Raw genomic sequence first — 25,558 nt, 5'->3', positions numbered from 1 at the left:
AACAAAGAAAACGGGAACTGGGAAAACATACGCCTTCATTAAAATTCCCTTTTTCTTATCCTTCGTTTCTGCTATTTACATACCATTGTGCCACCCTCCATGTGGAAGTAAAGATTTCAGTCAACCAATCAACAGAGAACAGTGTCTGGGTCCACCCTACCAAATCAAACGACAACCGCTACATGAACAAAAATGTGCTGAGTAGCAGGACAGTATGGGTGGAATTTTCCATTGTGAACTGAGCAGCTTGGTGCAGAAGACACTAATTTTATATCTTTTGATACTTGGAACTTTTAGGATGGGAGAAAATTTACTTTACGGGCCATTAATATTAACCCTAATAGACTTTGATTGGGACAGTCTCCAGAGCCTTGTTGTTAGCATGCCTCCCTCTCAATTTTGGGATTTTGGGTTTTAATCACAGCTCAGAATTTGGATGTTCTCTCAGCGCTTGAGTTGGATTTTCTTCAGGTACTTCTTACCACATTCCAAAACCGTGCATATTAGCTTCATGGGAGACTAAATTGTCAATGGGTGTTCATGTCAGTGTAAATAGCTGTCTATGAGTTGCCACTAATCAGTCCAGGGTGTACCTGCTAGGACCCTTATGAAGACAAGTGCTGTAGAATATTGAAGGCTGGGTAGATACTGTAGCCCTTTTTTTCCAACTGATTGGTTCCAGGCGACAGTGTCTGTCAGACTGGGAGGAGGTGTTCAGACAAGCAATTACGGTCCCATCCGAGGGGGGGGGTGATCATCATTGCAGTACCACTCGGACTGTATATACTTTCCCACAGCCTGTCCCCTGCCCGCTGGGACCGGTGATGCTATCTGTTGCCCAGTGTTTACCTTAAAATGTCAGAAGATAAACTTCAAGTAGAAAACTGAAATGACGGTCAAACGCACGGAGATAAAGATGTGGATGTCGTTTGTCATTTGTTATGTATCAGGTGCGTTTTTTTTTTCTTTTTTTTAAATAATTATTCATTTTCGATAATGGCGAAATGCCACACAAGTCCATATTATCTGCTAACTGATATAGCTAATCCAAACAGAGACCCGCCCTGTGATAGGATGTAATTACACACTGTCTTCTGAACAGTCCGTTCCTTAAAACCAAGTTTAGGGGAAATTATAAGTGTAAAGTTTGATGGAGCCCATAAAACGTTGTGGTTTTGATATTTGTCCATTACACTCGAACCACAAGTGATGGTAGGCGTGATGAGACTTGAGCTGGCCACGGTCTTAAGGTAAGTCTGGGTTCAGATCAGGAGGTCACATCCTTCGGTATTTGTCAAATTGATGTTCTGCTGGCAGCCCGAACGAAAAGGCCGCAGGATGTCGAGGCTCGAGCACTTTGCAGAATGTTGTTTTCTTTGGGCGTACGGCGAATCTCTAACGGCATATTTTTGCTCCTTCCTGTATGGATTTCACATTTGCATGGGAGAAAAACTTCTTTCTTGTGTGTTTGGATTTCCATTGTGTGGACAACATAAAGGTCTCTGGGATGGGATGTGGGAAAAGGGAGTGTGCGCTCTCGCCTAAGTGCATGTTTTGAAGTCTGTTTGACAGCTTTGGTCGGCAGCTGATGTCAGAACATGGAGTCAACTTCACTCTAAGAACGCGGGAAACCAGCGAGAGGTCTGCTACTGCGCAAATCCCACAATATAAAAAATGTGGCGTTCCTCCAGGACATACAATGTTTAATCATTACACTAAGCCTGGAGTACTTCAGACAAGTGAGAAATTCACTTAGAGTAATAAAAGGTGACGTGAAAACCCAAAGTTGATGAAGAATTTCTGTAATGTGGATGGGAAAAAGGTGCTTTTTTATTTCGAAATAACACTGTTTTCAATGTAAACATCGTCAAATGTGATTTGCCAACACAAAATGTGGTTGTGGGCGAAGAGAAACTCTAGCCTTTGTCATTCATACAGAACCAAGTGAAGCAGGATATTAACGTAACTGGATTCCATCAAACAGATACTGTAATTAGAATCTGAATCAGTGATCATCTATCCTTTTATTATTTTCTGTTCTGTTCACCAGCCACTTGCAGGAAACATTTACTGTAGAATAGGCAATGAACTTCTTCACTGACTCAGTAGCTAATGCAAAAAAAAAAAAAAAAAAAACAGGCACAGATAGTAAATCTCAGGTGTTAAACCTTGCATTCTGGTCTCAGCCGGTGTTTAGCCTCTGTTGTGTCGGTTTATGTTCACAGTTAGTTCGGAAATTAGTTGAGAAGTTTAAACACCATAACTGTTTTTCCTGCTATTAGTGTTGAGTTTGGGCTAAAGTTACAAGTTAGGGTTAAGGCTAGGATTGGATAAAGGTTCGGCTTAGCCTTGGGGAACGGGTTACAATACGGGTGAGGTTAGAATTTAGATATATCACATGTTTAAAACCTAATGATCAGATTTCAGTGCAAAAAACAAGATGGACATCCAGGCACCAATTGCACCTTTCAAAGAAAGAGCGTACAAAGAACCAGACGACCTGACTGATGTACAACCCAGCGCGGCAGTTTGAAGACCTTGAAAACTGAAGATGTCCTGCCGAGCTGCCAGAAAGCAGCGGGTTCTTTGTCCATCCGTCAACACTGCTGCTCATAAATAACCTCTCCGGCTTACGTGCAGACACCGAGTCCTTCGTACTATTCGGAACCCAAGCCAAATGGCCTCGCCGGAGCTCGAAAGAACAAGAACGGGTCAACAGAAAAATGGCAGCAGGTGCTTTGCTGCTTGCAGAGTCAAAAATGTGAAGTATGTGTTTCTGGAAAAAAAAAAAAGTGTTGGCACGAAGGCTGGGGAGCTACAAATAAGGCAGTTTACAGGCAGCTGATTGGACTAACCCACGAGATAAATACCTCATGTAAATCTGCCTTACTTTTTGTCACCTATTAAAGGGAAGTTGATGAGTGATGTGCTTCTTCCATTATAAATGGCAATAGTCGGCGTCATGACCTTTATTGAAGCCCTTGGCTCCGCGCCGGGTGTTGCCTCTAGATAAAATCCCACGCACTCCCATTCTCCATTCTTCTCCGCGTTCCTATTGCTTTTTCCGTCTTGTTCAAGTGTCCCAAGTATAAGGTGTTTAATAAGTGTCCACATTTCCTCCACAAGGGGAAATAATAAATCCGGCCTCACTATTTCAATAAACAAAAATGTACTACAATCCCTTTCACAACGGCTAATGAGAGAAAAGTGTGTTTGGCACATGACGTTTCGCGCGGATTGGCCAGATGCCGATAGTCTGTTGTTGAGACAAGGAGTGTTTCTTGGCGTGACATGAGGGGGTTCCAAATTGAGCCTCACCTCAGCAAGTGTGATTTTTGTGGATGGCGTCATGGACAAAATAACAAGCATGATAAAAAAAGGATGTTAAGCCCGGTGATAGGTTCAATTGTTCCACTCATCCCTGGTTACGATGATATGATTGGGTACCTGCAGCCAGTTTTTAATCGTTGACAATAGTGAGCTGGACCACGCACACAAAAAAAACCCCGCACTTGTTTCTATATAAGTTACAAGACCCAATCGACTCATGCGATAGAACCAATAGAACGTCCGATATTATGACATCAGAGTATAAGGAGATAGTGTATTAATATTCCATTTTAAACATTCTCCTTAGAGCCTTTTTATTTATTTTTTTTGCTTGTCCTTTAAATTGTTTTTTTTTATTTGGTTCACTGACTGAGGAAGCTAAATAAACATGCTCAATTCTCAGTGTTGATTGTAAAATATTAATAATAACAATTGCATGTAACTTGTCTTACCTGGGTCACCAAAGCGACTATTAGTAATGGTAGTAGTGGTAGTTGTTGTTGTAGTAGTAGTAGTAGTAGTAGTAGTAGTAAACCAAAATTATAATTAAAAAGGCCAATTAAACACCTGGATGTGAAGACAATTTAAATTGTAGACCAGTAAATAATAAGATTGTAACAGGTTAACACCAAAACGTATGTTCAAACCGATTTCCCAAATAAAACAACCAAATTAGTTTGGACCCTGTTTTTTTTTTTTTTGTTATTGTTGTTGTTTTTATAACATAATAGCATGTCCCACCCTTTCAGAGTTATAAAAAAAAATCAGAAAGCAGCCAGGTTATTGGAAAATGTATATGTAGATTTGTTGCAAATATATGTATACAAAGTAGTAACTACGTAATAGTGAGGTGAGTGAAAACAAGCGCTTTCAAATAATATGTAGGCAATACCTGGTTGACTGGCAAAACTCCCATTTTCAAATATCTGGCCTCCGGGTTTCCTGCATTGCCGTCAGAGTGTCGAATCAGCAGCCCAAGGTTGAGTGTCATTAACAAGGATTCCACACCACAGGGGAAAGTTATCCACCTGAAAAGACAGCTGATGAGCATACGTCAGCCACCAGACATGGAGTGGAAAGAGAATCCCTGACTGTAGTGGAAAAGCCAATGGTACAACATGGCATGAGAACTTCTCAACTATCTGCTTCTCCATTGAGTTCAAGGAGGGAATCCCCAAGCACAACCCGCGAGAATTGCCACCTCAACCTGCATTTCCTTCCTGTGCCACTTCAGCCAGGAATTCTTCCCGGGCTTCTCCAAAGTGGAAAAATGATGGTCCTGTATCATATTTCTGCACATTTCTGTACATACTCAAAAGGAGAGGAATTTTCCATGAAAATAAGCAGACTAGTGAGTCTCTCCTTGCTCATTATATGGGATATGGTATCACTTAAGAGCATTTAGGCAGTGCTTAATACGAGATTTATTATCTGATATAATGTACGTCACAGTCAATAACCATTTTTATGTTGCAGAGGGTTGCAAATAGTGCTAAGATTGGTTCTCCATCATGTGGCACCAGAATGTACTGGGTCACGGTTTAATTTGCTCTTTTCATTATGCTAAGTCTTTGGGATCTTTTGGCGGCAACTTGTTTGGTGTCTTTTTCTATATATAACAATTAAATAGTGCCTTCATTGTGTCTACGCGGATAACGTTATCGTGTGGAAAGGGGTCTTAAGGGGATGAACCAGAGTTCTTAAGTAAGAGGGGGTTTTATTGTTGGTTAAGGGTTCACAAGACCTTTAGTGCCCAGGAATCTTCAAAACCCAGGTTGGACAGGTCTCCCAATTCTAGTTCTAAACTCTGATGTCTTTGCCCTCTTAATCCATCTGCATTTGATTTCACTTGTGTGACAATACAAATTAGACTCGAGTGTCATTCAGTAAAGGCCTCCACCAAGGCCAGAATTCCAATTTGTCTAGGAAAATTAGAAAATTCATTAATTCATTAAACTTCCTTCACGCTGTTGCCTCACTAGGATTTAATGACAAGAAAATGAAACTTAATTCGCATTTTGGGGCACATCCTTGGCACAAGCCTGTCCAAAGTAGTGCAATGCTGCAAACAAACATGAAAACATAACCTCCATGGTGGAGGTAAAAATAGTTTTCAATGAAGCATCGGGTCAGGTCACACAAGGTTTGGAACGGTCCTATCGCTGCCAAGACCTAGAACGGTCCCACGCAAAGTCATAAAGGCCTGTGTGGAGTGACAAACACTAGTCTGACCTTTTGGTGCTCTCTCTTCTGTTCAATTTCCATTAGGAATTTTGCTTTCCGAGCTTTTGGCCGATTTGCGCTATAAGGGTACAGCTCTGGTGGCTTAGGCTGCTGGTGGCACCTGTCTCCTCTTCAGCGCCAGGGTGAGGGGACTGCCCAGCTAGTCTTGATCCCCACACTAATTGTTTTCAAAGCGAGCAGGATTTATATCGCACTAATGCAGGCGCCAGTGGCACTGCAGCCTCCCCCTAACCCTGCCTCCCCTGCGGCCCCCAGAGGGTACAGCTTCTCTCTCTCGGTGGCCAGAGATTGTCACCGTGGATGGCAGCGGCGCTCGGGCACCACAAAAGCATTTCACTGGCTGGATGGATTTGGACGCCATCCAGGAACCCGGTGACATGCTATAACATTCGCATCACGGCAAACCACTAAAATGACAAAAGAAGGAACAGACCTCTACCATGGACAAACAATCCTTAATGAGGCTAGTCTGTCCGACTCATTTGACTGATTGTTTGTACCGACACTGTTCCAATTCAGTCGTGTTTGTGGTATTACAAAGTTGGCCCCAGCTGCCACATTATTAAAGGTTCATCAGCTGAATCGTGTGGGTCACCAGTGCAAACCAAACCTTTGTACTAAACTTTAAAAGGCTTTTCTTGGCAACGGCCAATGAAATAGATGTGGAAATTCTTTAAGGAGTTTTTAACTCATTGCAGCCAACGAATTAACCAGTAAACCAGCCATCCATTTTCCATAGCGTTTATCCTCACTAGGATGGCGGGCATGCTGGAGCCCATCCCAGCTGACTCTGGGCAAGAGAACTGAACCGAACTGGTCGCCAGCCATTCACTCTCACGTTCTAAGCTACGGAGAATTAAGAGTCTTCAGTCAACCTACCACACATGATTTTGAGATATGGGAGGAAACTGGTGTACCTGGGGGAAAACCCCACACAGGTGTGGGGAGATCACGTAAACATCACAGAGGTGACGCCGGATATGAAACCCCGGTCCTCACAACTATGAGGCAGATGTGCCAATAATGATATACATGCTCCCATTTTCTGCACTGGTTTTCCCAACAATAATAACAATAATGTACAAGGTGGCAATTATTGAATGATTGAATGAATATTGTCTCCATGTGCAATTGCCTGGGAACCAGTTCAGGGTGTACCCTTCCTCCTTGCCAATGACGGTTGGGATTGGCTCCAGCTAGCCGCTCAGAATCTGCTCAGAAAATGGATGGATGGCTGTACTAACAATAATGATATAATAATAAAGGCCTTGGATTATAAGGAACTGAGCTCACCATCGGGGATAGAGTGAGGAATTTGTCATTGAACATTTATAAGCATTAATATGAGGCTATACTCAACTGACAGAGAATTGGAGTTTGAAGACTGTTTATAGCAAACACAATATTGCAGAGTTTTTATGAAAGAATTTGCAACATATTCTGTAATTATTAACCCAGTGACTCAGATTAATCCCAAAATGATGCCACATCCAGGATGTTTTTAAATATTATGGTTTAGTGGACCATAGAAAAGCACACTGGAACTTGAGGCGTGTCGTTTTTATACAGTGGCCTGTTCTCTCGTCTCTTTGCGTAGCGCAGAAGTCACTCCGGATCATTGATTTCATAGGCTAGTCCCCGCGAGGCCCGGTACATTCTTTGATGGTTGGTGCACTTAACATTCCACATGTATTTTTTTTTTTTTTGTCACTCCCACGCCTAATATGGCCAACCAATAAGTCACATCTCATGCAATCTGAACTTATTGGTGGCGTAATTACTGTAAGCGTGTTCCCTTGATGTAAATTTGAGGTATAAAGTACGAGCTGAACTGTTGACCTGATGACACAAAATCTTTGCTTTGGTCATGTTGTTGGCCTCTAAATGTTAGCTAATAAGTTATATGCATCTAGTATAAATCGGTAAATGTCAGTAATTAACGCAGGATTTGAAATGACAAATTTCAAGCAATAGGATTGTTTGTTCTTTTTGCAGATTGTCAATAATGTTGTGGTTGTTAAATATGTACTTCAACTTCGATGGGTGCCATCACTCATGATTGCCTCGCAGGTAAAGCACCGTGTAGCCTGATTTGCTCTAAATCCCAGAGGAATCCTTAAGAAAACAAACCATCATGTTTGACCTTTGCTCACTCTTGTAGTAACAGGGCTCCCCTTACGACTCGTATCGACTTCCACTCGAGTACAAACAAAAACTGACTAAAAGTAACTGAACACAGATTTTGTTCGCGGAGGGAAAACTCTCAATTAGTTGCAGAAATGAACAGACCCTGAATATGAAAAGTCACCACTTTTAACCCATATTTAGAGACCGGGTGGTATTGCCATGGAAGAAGCCCGAAGCATAAACTAATTGACGATAAGCAAAAACAAATCTGGCAACTTACCGACCGACGATGTACCAACCTTAGCGAATAACAAACTAGTGAAGATCTACCAAATTATTGACAAATGAAAGAAACCACACCCAAACCACCAACCAACTCACTGCTCAGCAAATTAATCCACGAGCTTCAGGCCTAAACCCTAACCAAGAATCTACAGAACAATTTCCAGATGAATGAACCAACAAATAACCGACGAACCAACCAAGTGGCCAAGGACTTGTCAACCTATCGACAAATCTACTGACCCACGAACTAGTTATCAAACTAACCCTAAGCCTAATTTCGCAACGAATGAACAAACAACCTCTTAATATGAAAAGTCACCACCATCTAACCTGTACTGAGTGGACAGGATGGTACTGCCAGGGTAAAAGCCCATTACAACTGATTTTATAAATATTTAGGCTTAGCTGCATTAAGGTGATTTGGGTACTTTACGCTGCTGCTGTGCCATGAGCACTTGAGTCGCAATCTGCTTAATTTGTACGGTGCCACCCCGCGCGCCTTTCACATTCCCTCGCGATAATATAAGTGCCCGATTGTATACTTACGTCACCGCACAATTTTTTTCTTTTGAATTTCACACAGCCGTCCGTCCAGGCTCGAGGACGGGGGCTTCCGTCATCCGTTTGGAAACGAAACAAAGACATGTAATAATTGATTTGGGAAGCCCGGGACCAGAGCACGCCTGGCACTTGTGAATAATGGACAAGTGGGTAGTGCGATGCCAAGCGATTGTGGCCAGACAGCGGAGATGCTGTGGCCAAGGACGAGGCTGCGTTCTCAGGGTGAAGTGGAGTCATTCCTGCGGTTCCCTGAGAGAACAATTACTGGAAGATTAAAAAGGAGAAAGCACGATGAGCACTGTAAAGAGTTGAAACGGAGACGTTTGTTTTTCCACTAAACGCTTGGCTCTGTGTGAGATTTCGAACATTTTTGTGGGGCTCCATCTAAACGAGGATGCAGACAAATAGACTGTGGTTCGTCTTTGATGGCAAGCCCAAGGTGCTGGCTCACACTGTGATTCTATCACAGAATTAAACCAAATGGGTGTGTTTCCTACCAGGGCTCCGATAATTTGTAGACAAAGAAGAGATTTGATCTATTTCAATAAAGCGAACGCAGTTGACATCCACGCTCGTGGATAAGCGAAGCTAACAGTTTGGACCACAAATGATCATGCAGACATTTGTTAGACAATACCAACATAATGTGGGCCACGGATCAAAACCGAAATACGGCAGTCTGAAATACTATTGGTCTCGCTCACATTGTTGTTGACGCCACTATTCTGCCAGTTGCCGCTTGTGTTTTGGAGTTTCGTTTGAGAAAACCACGTTCGCCATCGTATTACTTGAGCGAATGTCAACGAGAATGCGACTATTCAATCAACTATCTAGCAAGTGACCTAGCTAGCTACCAATTCAGCTCTATTGCTTGCAACTAAGCTTTCTGCTTATCTAGCTAACTAATAGCTATTGATCAAGCAGTTTTCTTTATCTTATGTTGTAGCATATAGCAAGGAAGGTATTGCTATCTCCAATTAATATATGTCAAAAAATCAAAAATTAAGGACGCATCAGGTTATGTTCACCTTTATAAATTGGAGTGCATTCTCGGTTCATCTTGAAATTTGACTGGAAATTCAAATATCACGTTTTTTAGTAGTGTGTCTATCTCTCCTATGCTGTGATTGATCTATCGATCTAGAGGTATTTATAAGTGCGTTAGCCTGCTATCAATTGAGCAAGATCACTCGTATTGCACTATCTATCTAGCTAGCTTTCAAGCTAGCTTTCGAGCTAGCAATGAAGCTCGCTTTTTATCTACAGTATCTATCATAACAAGCGAGAAACAGGCGATGTAGTTGGCAGTGAGTTAGCTAACTAAGTTATCGTACGCGTGCAATTGCAATGTAAATAAAAAGATAATGTTCAGTTTTTGCTGAAGCTCTCACAGAGGCATTCATTTAATGATAAACGCGTTATTGTGGCTAATGTAGCCAAACCCAGGTAACCCAAATATTATAAACACCTCTCAGTGCGATGCAGTCCACTGAAGAGCCACTGAGCAAAGTGGTCACACAAGTATTATGTTGTGTTTTCCCTCATCGCTGTCTAGTGTTTCACGTTGAGGTCGAGTACCATCGAGAAAACTGCAGCCCACAAGAGAATGGAGCCATTGATTCCCCTGAGGAATCATTTTAGCGGAGGGAGTATGTAGCGCTGGGTTAGAGAGGGAGCTATTAGCCGCTTCGCCAGCTCTGTCATCCATGACTTTGGAGGGCCTGACGTAGCATGTGCACACCCGCAAAAAGATCTTCATATAGAACCTCGAAACACTTTGTTGTTGTCAACTCGCTCGGTTCTTTTTGGTCTGAATTCCTGCCTCTCAAAAGAAAGGGGTCCATCATTACCTCTTCCAGACTCCCCCTTTTTCCCCATTTCAGCACCCCACTGAGCTAAGATATCAGCTAACACATGATCCTCTTAGGCCTGGACACTGATAGCCAATGAGGGGCTCGAGCCAGGGCTACGGAATAAAACAGACATCACCATCAAATCAGATAAGACTCACGCGTTGATCGGCCCGAAGTGTTAAAAATGTGTCTTTGGACATCTTTCAACACGGATTCCCCAATTTTGGTGTGTTTTTCCCAAACTGGTGTGTGAGATTGTTGTTTGATTGATGTTTTTGAAGGCATAATAATTATACATTTACATTGGCGCTTCCCCAGATGTAATTTTATTTGTATTTGTTGGGGAGGAGGGTAGTGTTGGGCGAAGGGGGTGAACCAACTCGGATAGGATGTTGAAGGGAGTGCCTCACGGTTCTGAGGCCCCGGGTTCAATCCCGGCCCCTCCTGTGTGGAGTTTGCATGTTCTGTCTGCGGCTGCGTGGGTTTTCTCCGGTTGCTCGGGTTTCCTCCCACATCCCCAAAACACGCGTCGTCGGTTAAGTCAAAATTTCCCGTTGGCGTGAATGTGAATGGTTGCTTGTTTGTATGTGCCGTTCTATCGGCTGGCAAACGGTTCAGGGTGTCCCCCGCCACTCACCAGGGTCGACTGGGATAGCTTCCAGCTCGCCAACGACCCTCGTGAGAATAGGAAACTAGATTGATGGCTTGATATTGGTCTGATTAAAAATAAAAACTACTGCTGCACATTTTAGTATTCTGTTAGTCAATTCTTAAACAGTTGACATGGAAGTCAGATATTTACATATTTATGTTTTTTTTTTTAGGTATTTTGTAACGTTTTGATTATGTTTGCATTTTTTTTTTTTTTGCTTTAAGGAGGTGGGGTGTCAGATTTTTTGAAATATGCCATGTTTGGGGATTAATGGAAAATATGACTTCAGTCATCTATAACGAGGATTCCCAAACTGTGGTGTGCAAAATTGTTATAGCGATCTGGTATGAAAATGATACATTTTTAGAGTGTTTTTGGAGGAGAGGTGGGGGTGTGTTTTAGCCAGTGTGTAAAAAACACTGTTGAGAAAAAAAATCTTTTTTTCCTTCTAAAAAAAACTCTTTTGGCACTTCTTTTTTGCATGTTTTTGGGGGTTGGGTGAGGATGGGTGTAATTCAGACTGGGTGTGCCAATTTTGGCAAAATCTTGACGCGGGTGCCTAAAAATTGGGGAAAGGACTGCTCTGTCAGCACACTTCACCAAGTCAACCTTATGTCCGCTTTTACATTCATTAAGTTTTTATCAGCTCCAACCTGATAAGATCCAGGGTCAGAAGCCATTATCCCGACATCACAGAATATCAGATGACGTCCCGTCCGTGTTGTCAACGGACTTTTCAAGAATATTTCATTGTGTTTCTTGGCTCGTGCTGGCCCTGTATCAACAAAGGAAGCCAAACCCTCCACAGCTTTTTATGATTAAGTAGACCAAAGTCAGGAATTTTTTTTTTTTTAATTCCACAGTTCCTGCCAAGTCATCCTATATCACTTCAGCAAGCCAAAAAACAACGTATGGAATTACATTAGTGCTACAAAAAAAAGAGAAGGAAAAGCATCCATCATGGCAAACGTGGCATTCCACAGGTTGCATGCCCTTTAACTAAGGACTTTTTACATCATCAGGTGGCTGGGAGCACTGGAACTGGTATAAAATGCACCTGCCCTTTTAGTTACTGACTGTATGAACTCCTTCCCGCTGCCAGTCTAGACACCCAACACCTGCTGCGGATTCATCTGCAAGCCGGCTTACTCCCAGTTAACAAGACAACATTGAATTGACACATCTTTTCAAACTGTGAAGTGATACTTTTCACTCAGTGTACCAGAAGGGGGGGTTGGCAAAACCATTTGCCTTTTTTACCCAAATCCAAGAAAGAAGTCTGTGACACTGTGATCCCATCAGTCCTAATAGTCAATTCAGACTGCTCGTATTAAGCAAGGGTACCTTGCCTCAAAATGCCAACGGATCCGAGGTGGACCAGCGCCCCTGGGATGAAATCCGCCAGCGTTTGGAGTGCCGCTGCGTATTGCCTAACAACAAGAACATAAAACAAAACTCTTACCCTGCAAAAATAACGCGTAAACCTGCTGTCTGCCCGAACGGGGTGTCCTCCTTTTTCAATCAGCAAACCTGCAACAACACACGCTGACAAAGAAAGGAAAGCAAGCATGTCGGAGGACAGCTGCGCAGGCTTTCAGGAGGCAATAGGTACACGTGCGTGTGCATGAGTGCATGCATGTATGTGTGTATATACACATATATATATGTATGTTGAACTCGAGTACCGTAGGTCATTTTTGAGAAAAACACACCTGCTTTATAATGAATTGTGTTCTTTGGCCAGAGCGACTAGTGGAGTAATTGCAGCTTACAGGCAGGGGGATCAGGTGTTTGCGCGAGTGTGCTTGTTTTATTCATTTGCAGCCAGTTAAGAGCCAAAGTGTCACTTCCCCTGCGGAAAGAGAGAAATTATGGATTTAATGGACCGCATTTAATCCGAGAGGAGCCTGACCTACGGGGACAATTAATTAGGTACACTCTTAAATCTATTAAGAAAGTTCTGTTAAAAAAAATATTTAACAAGAGGTACATCGTGGGTGATGACCGCAGCGCACCCCACCGAGCATTTCAAAATTATTAAGGTATAGTAAAGCTAGGATGATAGAGGTCCTCACTACAATGATCATCACGGTCACAAATTCTTCTAATAAGATTTTTTTTTTTTTTTTTAAATACTTTATGGGACATATATACATACAGTATTGTGGGAGGTAACTAGAGGACTTTAAGATTCAAACTATTCCAAAATGTCACGGGTGGGTCTGGAATTTAAGTAGCGTTATGAGCTCTGCAATTAGTTCATACTGTAATCATTTTTTTATCATAAAAAAAGCACTAATGAATTATTACAATTATATCCATCCGTTCATTTTCGCAGCCGCTTATTCTCACGAGTGTCGTGGGGGAGTGCTGGAGCCTATCCCAGCTGTCAACGGGCAGGAGGCGGGGTACACCCTGAACTGGTCGCCAGCCAATCGCAGGGCACATGGAGACAAACAGCCGCACTCACAATCACACCGAGGGGGAATTTAGAGTGTCCAATCAATGTTGCATGTTTTTGGGATGTGGGAGGAAACCACCGGAGAAAACCCACGCAGGCACGGGGAGAACATGCAAACTCCACACAGGCGGGTCCGGGATTGAAACCGGGACCTCAGACCTGTGAGGCCAACGCTTTCCATCTGATCCACCGTGCTGCCTACAAATATATTTAAAATGAAATTATAATTTACACATGTTCATTATTCACTTCAAATGAGGTGAGGCATCCACTAGGGGGAGAGCCCTCTTATTTCACAACATATTGGGGAATACAATTAAAACGTGTCTTATTTAAAGTTCAGAATAAAACTTTACATCAGCTGTAGTTTAAATAAAAATGATTTTTAAAGCATGTAAGGTAGGTACTCGGAGTGTCTCACACAGTGCGGATTGTCCAAATGTCAGATTTGAAAAAATAAAACAAAAAAACAGTAACGTTAGAAGCCCAGTTAGAATACTACATCAGCTATAACCATAACATATATGAACTGATATCCTGTAATTAATACTATCCATACATGATATAAGCTTAGCTACGTGAACTATAGTTATTTTCCACGTTTAAGGCAAGGAGAAGAGCCGCTTTGATCGGTGGTAAATGAAGGGGATGCACAGGTCTACGAATTTACCAACACCGGTCCACCTCAGCCCCGCCTGAGAAATCATGGCCCTGTATGTCCATCTCTGAACGGTAGCATCCATGATGTCTATTTTTGGGGGATGTTTATTTTTCTCAAGTGGAGGTTACACCCGGGGATTAATTGGTAAATGCGATCAATCAAAGCACAGTAATCCATCGACAGCTGCGATTGTATTCTGGAACGTTTTGGGCTAAAACTCGTCTGCTTCTTGAGGGGTTGTGCAAAGGTGTTTGGGGGGGGGGGGCGGGGTTGCGACCCTGCAAGGTGCACTCGTCTACCCCGAGCAACGGCACGCTTTCGCACTGACAGCTGCTGCGCCGTGTTGACTAACACCAGCGTAAGTGCCGAAGAGCATGCTTGCTCAACCTGTTGACAGCTCCTCCATAATTCAATAAGTCGAGGTGGAGGACTAAGTCCCGCCACTCGGCAAATAGCCGTCCTGCGTGATGAGTGTTTCTCGTAACCCCCCACCCCCTTCTCCTCCTCTTGTGATAATCTCGCCGTCTCTCTCAACGATCACTGCAAAAGGTAATTGAAAACACGAGCTGGAAAAAACACGAGTATCACTGACACAAGGAATGTTCTTTTGTCCCTGGACGGCTACGCGTACGCCATCCTGTTTTAACACGTTCCAAGAATTTGTGCATCTTGTCCGCGGGTCAACCACTTCGACAATGCGCCCCCCTTTTTCCATTATATTGAAAATGAGCTCATTCCTGATTTTCTTGGTGTTTATGTTGCCGTGGAAACAATAGTCTTTAATTTAATTTGCATTGAGCAACAAAATTCGACTGCCCTTTGGTTACAGTGGAATTTCAGAGTTTACAATTGGGAATTGTACCCTGAAGTGTTCCCAATTGGTCAAACCCTCAAGGGATGACTTTAAAATAAAATATGAGAACTGGACATAATGTTGTCTGAGGTTTTGAAACGTGTTAGGTGCGTATAAACATCAAAGGAATAACTGCACGTGTTTTGCATTTTCTTTGGCTTTTTTTTTTGCATCACTTATTCTACAAAAAGAGCAGAAGAGAATGTTACAAGTAAGGCAAGGTCGACCCACACCACAAATCATTTTTTCATTACGCTTTAGTCCTTTGTCAAAAATGTTAAGACATCTTTGTCGTTTTTCCCGACTTATTAACCCGTCTTTGTGCTTTTGACGTTGGTTAAGAATGTGATAACATTTCACTTGCATGAGTCGCACATTTTTATGGTTAGATATTATTTTGAACAAAGACTGAAGGATTTGCTCGTGATTGTCTCAAAATATAAACAAAAGTTAGTTTGAAGAACTGAATGACCACAGACTGTTATTTGAATTTGCTCTTCCAATTCCCTCTTCTGTCCAATAAAAGCAACATTCCAACTTTCCCACAATCTCCCCTCCATGTATCTAACCGACTCCAATTGAGACTTAAGTCTCTCCTGGCTTCCGGCCAGTGTGTTAACCCCAACTAAATCAATGGATTAGCTATTTAGCCCAACCTCACTACACAAACACGCTAGCACACTCGGTCCGATATGGCATTGCTGCTGCCGCTACCGACGCTAATCTTAGAGACCAGATTCTCACAAAATGATGAGCGGTCACTCCCCGTTGCGGGCCCAGTTGAGAGGCACCCGTTGAATACGCCGACGGACCCTCGACGAAACCCTGCCATGCTTTCGGGATTTAATTTAGCCCCTCACAAAGGCTACAAGGGTGGGAATCGACCCGAAGCAAACGTTCTTGCATTTCTGGAGCGGATTAAACTATCTCCTCAGCTCGCATTCCCACACACCCAATGCAACAGCAGAGGTGATGAATGAACAAGCAGGTTTCCTTTCCTTCCCGGGGTCCATGCATAAAAAACTTTTAACATCTTAACTTTTTTTTTAAAAACTGTATAAAAAAAAAAAATAAAGCTCACACGTATAAAAGAAATGTACATGTGTGCTCAGTACTCTTATGGTGTGGAGTGTACTTGAGAGGACCAATACAGATGTCTTTCAGAGTATAAGGACTGACTTGTAAGTAAGGTGTCACCTCGACTTTACAAAAATGTAGTAGTAGTAATTGTAATAGAAAGTTCCATTTAATGTCTCGTCTATGGATCGGGCGATTTTGGTGTTGAGGTGGGGGAAAAAAAGGGACCAAAACAGAAAACGTCACAATTACGTGGTCCATGGGGTCAGCCGAGCTTGCCGTTCACCACACACATCAGGATTTCCCATTATTAATAGGAAACGGGCTTGACGCTCACGAGAGAGTTTTCCTTGCAAATTGAGAAGAACAAAAAAAAAAACCATATAACACTCATCACACCACAGGATCCCAGATCCCAAATTTATCTCAGGGTAAAATTTTAGAGCGAGAAAAAAATCAGAAAATCAGGCCTACCAACTTTGATCTGATAGGCAAAATCAAGCGCAAATTCCATCCAATTATCACTCACTAAGGTTTCATATAACGACATGATGACTGCTCAAACTCTGAAGTTTCGTGCAGTTATGTGCGAAGCATATTTTCCCCAAGCATTTCAGTCCAATTCTGTAATGTAACATCCCAGGGGTGTTGCTGGGTGTTTATGGGGTTTTTTTTTTGTTTGTTTTTTGTTTTTTTTATGTCAGGCTTTTGCTGCACTGAGCGCTCACGTGCTACCCTGAGATGATGCACAACGTGATTATGGTCCCAAACATAAACATGGAGTCTGTGGCTCAGCCAAACTCAGTCTTTATCTGACATGTAGAATTTGACACCGTAAATATTGAATATGTTTAACATGAGCGATTATTGGCCCTAGTCACCGATGGTGTAGTTGTACACACGCATGACTTTGGTGCGTGCAGTCTGGGATCGATTCCTGCTCAGCGATGGTGTCGATATCTGCCCTACAACGGACTGGCGACCAGTTCAGGGTGTACTCTGCCTTTCGCCCGATGTTTACTGGGCTCCAGCTTTCCTGAAGATGAGCGGAATCGATAGATGGATGGATTACTGCCCCTGACTTCTGAGGACATCAGGGGGAAAAAATAATCTTGAACACACCAAAAAATTATTGCTCAGAATAATCTTTTAGAGACATGCGGTAATACGGGTTTTGCTGACATTGATCAAAAGTTCGGGCCTTACGGCCATGCTACCCCGAAAACGCCCGATCTCGTCAGCTCTCGTAAGCAGAGTGGGTTTGGCCCTACTTAGTACTTGGATGGTAGACCGCCTGGGAATACCAGGTGCTATAAACTTCTCTTGCCAGCTAAAATGCAAAAGGGTTGCGTCAGGAAGGGTATCTTGCGTAAAACTGTGCCAAACAAATATGCGTCATCTGGGATGACACGCTGTGGTGACCCCCAATGGGACAAGCTGAAAGGAAAAGAAGAACAAAATCAAAAGTTTGGGAAAATGTTCAGATTTGTTGGTGTGTGTACCTGGTTTGAAGCTCACACCTCTTAATATTAATATTGAAGTCATTTCAGTTCCTGTAGTCAGTGGGCCACGCACTTGTGACACATGAGGTCAGCGTTACTGTTGAACCCCTGCCACAGCGTCTGGTACGGTGAAGCAGGGCAAATGTGCAGCTGCGCGAGGGCTGCGCCAATGCTACGCTGACACACTCTTTGTCATTCAACATGGTCGCTCATGCCCGGCACTGCCAAGCCAATGTGAGTGTATTTTAAGTAGAAGTACGAGGTATGTACAGTTCCTGTGTTGGCATCGCTGTTTCCTACTAAACATTCCTTGGTGGTCTATGTTATACATGCTAACTAACACGAGGGCAAGTAAGGTAGCGGAAAGTGAAGTGGACTCTCTAAGGTTGCACACGCGGTGGTTCACATAGCTGACTTTCACACAGTTGGCGATGGATTACTTCCCACTGATTGAGGTCCGGTTGATGCCACACAGCTCAACTTTGGTTTCATCTGACCACAGCACTTTCTCGCGAGGCTTCTCTGAGTCATGAAGATGTTCACTGGCGAACCCACAGCAGGCTCGTACATATATGCCTTGTTGAGCCCGAGGGACGTTGTGGGCACTGCGAGAACGCGTTACCAACTGTTTTTTCATTGACTGATGTCCCAGTTGCCTTAAGATCATTAGCAAGTTCTAGATGAATACTTAGCTCAGTTTTGCTCATGATCATCCTCACCTTCTGAGGCAAGATCTTAGATAGAGTTCCAAAGGGCAATTAATGGTCATTTTGTGACTTAAAACGCGCTCACCAAGGATTTTGCGGATGGTTTTGGATAGCCAGTCTACAATCTTGTCCCTGACATCTTTGAAATGGTCTTTAGTCTTCTTGCTTACGGTGATATAATGACTGAAAGGGAAGGAATAGAGTCTTAGAACGGGTCTGGTTTCTACATTTGATCAGTTGATATCAGGAGTATTGGTATTATTTATCACAGCAAACGGAGGCGGTTAATTTCTTTTTAGATGGGCAAAATTACAAATTCAGCAAGGCATAAAAAAAAAACATTCCCGTTTGAGCAGTAAGTCAAGGTTTTGGGACTAGATTAGAAGACCTTAACTGGCACATCACTTTCCCTGATTTTGTTTTTCATAATCAGACCAACTCTGAATTCACTGAGCATTTGCTTGATATACTGTAGATGCTGAGTCTCTAGCAACATCACCCGCCACTCTCTAGTCCTCCCGTCCTACTGCACGCTACATTGCCGTCGGGTCAGAGGCGCCGGGTCTAGCCCCGGTGCCGTGTATCCTAATCACATAAGCTCACAGGCTAATCCCGAGGACAGCTGGGGAATCTTTACGGCACAATTGAGGCATGAGCTGGACATCCACTTCACTGCTGTCTCTGTGACACCCCCCCCCATCGCCCCACCCCGGGCTTTCATCAACCGGCCCCCTCCCAACATGCAACTTATTTCCCTGCCAGACAGCGTGTGCGGTGGCTTGAGGGTCAGCGCAGCTGCTGATAGAAACTTCCAGGTCATCCCGCACTGCTACATCCCTCCTGTGTTGTTTTAGCATCAACATTGTTGGGAGATTTATCCGGGTGATTAAAAAGTCGTACATCACCCTCGCATAAAACGGACAGCGTTGACAGAAATGTCACTCTGACAATTGTTGACGGCAGGTTCGATAGCACATATCGTAGCTGTAGTGTTCGATAGCCGCGACGGGAAATTGTGCATCATTTTCACCGTTTGAAAAAAATCCCACGTATCCATAACGGCGAATTTTCCACAATGTTCACTTTGAGCGATCCCTAAACGGAGTGCATGTCCATTAAGTACATCCGACGGATCTGTCTTCAGACGTCTATCGTGGTGTCCTCGCTCTGTTAGACAGGTTAAAGCACTAATGTCTATGGAGATTAGGATGAATAATGGAGTAATGGGAGGAAGTAAATATAAATGTTTCTAACCCTGCACCTCTGCTGGCAGCCTCTCTGAGGCTCCGTTGCCAAAATCACAGGCGTTTGCTCTGATTCCACCCCAGCCCCCTTTTCGAAAGACCACAATAGGGTCCCCGGAGCCTCTCAGAGCATGCCGGGCCAATACGGGGGAACCCGCATGCACCGTTATTATTTATTGATTCGGACTGTTTGTCGTGTTTTGAGGCGCTCGGCGATTTACGCGTACGGAACTCTCCAGTTGGAAGCGTAGCAATGTGAAAAACGAGCTTTGTCATGCGAAGCGGACGTTTTTATGACTCCGAGTGAGTGTTGAAAACCTCCATTATCCGGGCCCGGCTTGCGAGGAGGCCCTTAAAGACGCGGTCCCTCGTGGGCGTCGTCCAAAACGGAGCTGTTCGTTTTCTTCCAGTGAGAAATGTTTTTTTTACGGGCTATCGTCTATCTCAAAAGCCACTTAAGATTTAGTGCAACCTCTCTGCTGTTTCATAATCACGGTCTTTAACAGAGTAATATAAATCTAAACAGAAGACATTAAATTCATACAACCTTAAGTCGCCTGTGGAACATTCAAAGTTGAACATTTTTTTTTTTCTAATTCCAAAGCAAAGTTTAACCAAAGGAAGTAATGTAAAGTGGATGGATTTGACCATCTTTATGAATACTACAAGCAGTTTTAAGTAACTTTATAAATTGCCATACATTAATAAAAAGGAAGCACTTTATGTTAACACTAAAATGAAATTAAACTACCAGATTTGTTAAACTGTTCTTATGTTATGTTGTCTAAATATGTATGTATATGTATTTCTGATTGAAACGCAGTGGACAGGGAATGGGAAACAGAACTTTGGCATGATTCTCTGAGCATTGCAATGTCGTAGTTAGCCATTAGGCTACACTTGGCATGTTTTTCCTCTTTTCTTTTTTTTTTTTTTTTTTTTTTTTTAATCTGTCAGGTGCCTGGTGACAATCAAAAACACCCATAAACATGGAAAAGCTTCGAGGCGGGGTCACAGGAAGGAGGTAAGGAAGTGAGCGACCCGTCGGACTCCTCGCAGACTTTCCTGAGGTGGAACTTTCTTCACTTTTGTTTCCCCGCCTTCAGAAAAGAAAAGACAAATGAGTTCCAAAAGACGTACAGCATGAGCTAAAGTGTTTTCATAGCGGTCAGCGCATATGCTTCACCCTCCTTGAGCGTTTAGCTCATGCTTGGATTGCCTCATTGAAGCCCGAAGTCATAATTGTTCGGATGGAATCTTTTACATGATATCGATTGTTTTGAACAGTAAAAATCACATTAATATAAACTCCAATTATAATGCACGGAAGAAAAAAAGACCCACGGAACTCTGTGGTTACCCGACCTTAAACCAAGACAGGGTTTGTTCTTCATTTTGGCGTGTTTAAGCAATTATTTATTTGTTTGATATTGGCCCAGATATGATTAAATGTGAATATTTTAAGATAATCTCGTGATTTATTTGCGTTTTTATTTCTGGGAACTCTACCGCTACCGAATAGAGTTGACATCATGGAAGACTCCAGGGGTGTCAAACTCATTTTTGTCACGGGCCACGTTGTACTCACGGTTTCCGTCAGGGGACTGTTATTACTCCAATGTATCATATTTACATGCAAAATAAATGAACTAGTTTTGGAGTCGGTAATCAAGTTGAGGGCGGCACGGTGGATCAGCTGGTAAAGCGGTGGCCTCACAGTCCTGAGGACCCGCGATTGATCCCGGCCCTGGCTGTGTGGAGTTTGCATATTCTCGCCATCCCTGCATGGGTTTTCTCCGGGCACTCCGGTTTCCTCCCACAAACCAAAAACATGCAACATTAATTGGACACTCTAAATTGCCCCTAGCTGTGATTGTGAGTGCGGCTGTTTGTCTCGCTGTGCCCTGCGATTGGCTGGCAACCAGTTCATGGTGTACCCCGCCTCCTGCCCGTTGACAGCTGGGATAGACTCCAGCACTCCCCGTGACCCTCGTGAGGATAAACGGCAAAGAAACTGGATGGATGGATGTTCATGTTTGCTAACAAAAACGCTTGTACTTTCTTATTACTTCCGAGATATGACGATTTAAACTTTTGGTAGATTTTGCCAAGTCGCCCAGAAGTTGACACATTTGTCTTCGTGGGCCACATTTAATCATGTGGCAGGCCGGATCTGACCCCCGGGCCTAGAGTTTGACACCTGTGATGTAACCTATGTCTATTTTTTAAACAGAATTTAATTCGCTAAAAGGCATCGTTCCAGTGGAAATTCAACTCCCATTCGGACATGTACTTTGGGTCGCATCAGGTACAAAGAGGTGTGCAAAGAGTGCTGCAGCATTTGAGCTTTGATGGTGGGGACGACGCTTTGCACAAAGGGATCTTGACAGCAGTCAGCAATCAGACCAGCAACAGCTAGTTAGCACGTTTCGATTTTTGACCGCAGTGGTGCTTGAACCCTCTCCCTCCGACTTCCAAAGCCCTTCCCACTCTGCGAGCGATACTGACAAACCCTTCGGCCTTGCGCTAATGATAGCACTAGCTTCTTCTTGCGATATAATTTAAGGGATTTGTCAAAATATTGCACTATTCTGCTTGCACCGTAATTTTTTTTTTTTTTTTTTTTTTGGGTAACTGGGTTGGTTGAGATTAAGTTCAGTTCTGTTGCTGGTACTCACAAATACGACCTTAATAATAATATTAATAAGTTACTTTTTTTTCTTGTATGACTCTGTGCAAGTAAGTAATTTGTCCAAAACCCAAAGTAATCTGTCCACAGCTGGATCTTTGGCATTTCAAGCTATACAATCGTGATTGAGCGTCTCAGTAACAAGACCGCAATCAAAGCGCAGTGGAGCAAAACTGCACACATACATACGTCTTGCGCTGGAATAACAACATTCCGCCGCGCCGCCCCCCCCCCCCCCCCCCACTTATAAAACTATCTCAACAGTCAGAAAGAAGTTGAAGATTCCTTCAGTTTTTTTATTTTTCTTTTCTTCATACGTGTGTGCAGGAGCGAGTGTTTGAGTTGCGCCCACTTCCTTCATGGTAACAGCTGTCAAAACCTTGTCGGATTACAGCACACCGCAAAGTTGCAGCTCGTATTAGCAGCCTGGTACCGGAGGGGAGGCAGGAAGCGAGTGATGGGGAGCTGGGAGGGGGCCGAAGACGCTCCCGAAGCTGCTAATTTAGGTACACGTGTCATGGGGATTTGCTATTCCCGTTTTAGAGCAGATATCCAATAATTTTTGTTTTGCTTTGGTGAAGCTCAACGTTTAAATTCCTATAAGCCACGAGAAAACTCCCCAAAATCTCCCCTTCGCCCGCTCAGGAGGAGAATGTTGAATTAATAATAATGCAGGATGCGGGTAATTCCCCCCACCGGCATAGTAATGTAATGTATGTCTGATGACTCATGTGTTTCATTTCACGGTGATTTTGCTTGACGCTGACGTCGAAAAAGGAGAAGAAAAAAAACCGCATGAAATCGTGAAAACCCAACAACGTGTCGTAGCATGATCGGTCATGTATATTCCCGAGGGCGGCACAGTGAATCAGCTGGTAAAGCGTTGGTCTCACAGTTCTGAGGACCCAGGGTTCGATCCTGGCCCCACCTGTGTGCAGTTTGCATGCTATCCCCATGCCTGTGTGGGTTTTCTCCGGGCACTCCGGTTTCCTCCCACATCACAAAAACGTCCAACATTAATTGGACACGCTAAATTGCCCCTAGGTGTGATTGTGAGGGTGACTGTTTGTCTCTATGTGATCTGCGATTGGCTGGCAACCAGTTCAGGGTGTACCCCGCCTCCTGCCCGTTGACAGCTGGGATAGGCTCCAGAACTCCCCGCGACCCTTGTGAGGATAAGTAGCAAAAGAAAATAGATGGATGGAGGGTATATTCCTGATAACATTTAGCGAAAGTTCCAGTTTTTAGCATGCTAAAATATAACGCCGCCAGACATGCCATGCATTTATGACCTCGGCCCTCAGTCGGCACTTACTAGACCAGGGGTGTCAAACTCATCTTTGTCGTGGGCCACTTTGTAGTTCCGGTTTCCCTCAGATGGCCGTTACGACTGTGAAACCATAAAAATTTTCATCGTTTGTCATCATATTGACACGTGAAATTTATGAATGAACAGAAATCAAGGGTCATGGTTTTTTTTTTTTTCAACGATTGTTGATATTTGGTAACGTACAAACACTTGCAATACCTCAAAGTTATCGTTTATGATATGACAATTTGAAATTTTGGTACAGATTTGAAGAAGAATCCTGGAAGTTGACATACATGATTTGCCTTCGCGGGCCACATAAAATCATGTGGCGGGCCGGTTCTGGCCCCGGGGCCTTGAGTTTGACACCTGCTTACTAGTCTTAATCCAGAGAGAGAGAGAGAGAGAGAGAGAGAGAGAGAGTCACTAGGGCCCAAATGACTCACCATGAATGTGTGAAGATAATTTAAAAATTCATTTTTATTATTTCAGATTTTTTGTCTCGCCTTTGTTATACAAAGATGTTAAATAACTTAAATACATTCTTACCAGTCACTTGTGATCTGCTTTCATCTATGAGCTATACACATGAGGTAGAGGGCAATAATTTAGGGTTCCCATGAGACAAGACAAAAACCTTGTTGGCGTGTTGATATTGGGGTGTGTGTGTGTGTGTGTTTTGTCGACGAAAGGCACAAAACCGAACAAAAACAACGACGACAAAAAAAGTACTTGTAAAAGTGACAACAATATATAAAGGCTTTTCACAAAATTAGATGATACAAACAGATCAAATCCAATGGAAACATTGTGGCGATGGTGCGGATGAATACAGATTTGTTAGGGTTTTGTTAGTGCTTTGAGAAAACAGCAAGTTTGCATTTGGATACATGAGTCTTGAAAAAAAAAAAACAATACAGGATATAAAATCAATTTAGTCATATTTACACTCAACACATGCTCAATATATTTAAAAAATAATTTATTTTTTCTACAAAATAGATTTTTTTAAACTATTTTTTTGTACATGGTCTACTGCTAGATAAACAGTGCAGAGTTTTGGATTTTGAGAATGTGGTGTGACGTCAGCATCATCTTGACGCATCATTCTCGTTATGTACACTCTATAAACAAAGCCAAAAAAATGCACTTGGTATTCCTGTTTGTCTTCAACGGGTTCACCAGCCAAGAGAACTTGGTGTTTTCTTGGTGGGGGGGTTTGAGCGCATACCGAAAGTGTGCTGTGGCAAGCAGGCATTTGCGCTGCATAGTTATTATGGTCTGCATGTAGCGTGCAAACTTCTGAGTGCGTCTTTTTATTTGCTTATCGAAATGCTTCAAATTCTGGACCAACGGTTGCACGGTGCAGTATCTATGATTAGAGTCTATCCTGTGGTACCCTGAAGTTCTGGTGCCCTAAAATTGATTTTTGGGTGAAATATATGGATTTGGACACTTAACCTATTGCAATTCACCAGATCTCATTTCAAAGCATATATACGTAAGTTTCCATTTATATTTTGTAATTTTGTTTGGCCAACCTGGATCTTGTGCGACTCTTTGGTTTTCCAGTCATCCGTTTTTGCGCAATTACTGGTATTATCCATCCATCCATTTTCTAACCGCTTATCCCCACAAGGGTCGCGGGAGTGCTGGAGCCTATCCCACCTGTCAACGGGCAGGAGGCGGGGCACACCCTGAACTGGTTGCCAGCCAATTGCAGGGCACATCGAGACAAACAGTCGCACTCACAATCACACCTCGGGGCAATTTAGAGTGTCCAATTAATGTGGCATGTTTTTGGGATGTGGGAGAAAACCGGAGTTCCTGGAGAAAAGCCACGCTAGGCACAGTGAGAACATGCCAACACCACACAGGCAAGTCCAGGTTTGAACCCGGAACCTCAGAACTCTGAGGCCAACGCTTTCCAGTTGATCCACTGTTCCGCCTTGCTTGTATTAATTAAATGAATTAATTTATACTTCCTGTTTTTGTTTCCAAGT

The 25,558-nt window shown here is 43.1% G+C and overlaps 1 long non-coding RNA gene across 5 annotated transcripts in view; it reads left to right on the top strand.

Annotated features, from left to right (window-relative positions):
* LOC133510685 (uncharacterized) overlaps nucleotides 1-25,558 on the top strand; it is a 101,382-nt gene that overhangs the window by 41,629 nt on the left and 34,195 nt on the right. For 3 of the 5 annotated variants that reach the window (XR_009797678.1, XR_009797679.1, XR_009797675.1), the window contains one exon: nucleotides 20,515-20,914. The exons of 1 other annotated variant lie outside the window; for it this stretch is intronic. This is a non-coding gene — a long non-coding RNA (uncharacterized LOC133510685). Of the gene's footprint in view, nucleotides 1-2,420; nucleotides 2,856-20,514; nucleotides 20,915-25,558 lie in introns of those variants that run through there. One more of the 5 variants, XR_009797676.1, reaches the window with a different exon arrangement.

This window comes from Syngnathoides biaculeatus, chromosome 13 (genome assembly GCF_019802595.1).
Source record: "Syngnathoides biaculeatus isolate LvHL_M chromosome 13, ASM1980259v1, whole genome shotgun sequence".
NCBI classification, from domain to species: domain Eukaryota; kingdom Metazoa; phylum Chordata; class Actinopteri; order Syngnathiformes; family Syngnathidae; genus Syngnathoides; species Syngnathoides biaculeatus.
The sequence above is the reverse complement of the archived record's forward strand: the minus strand, read 5'-3'. Positions and strand labels throughout refer to the sequence as shown.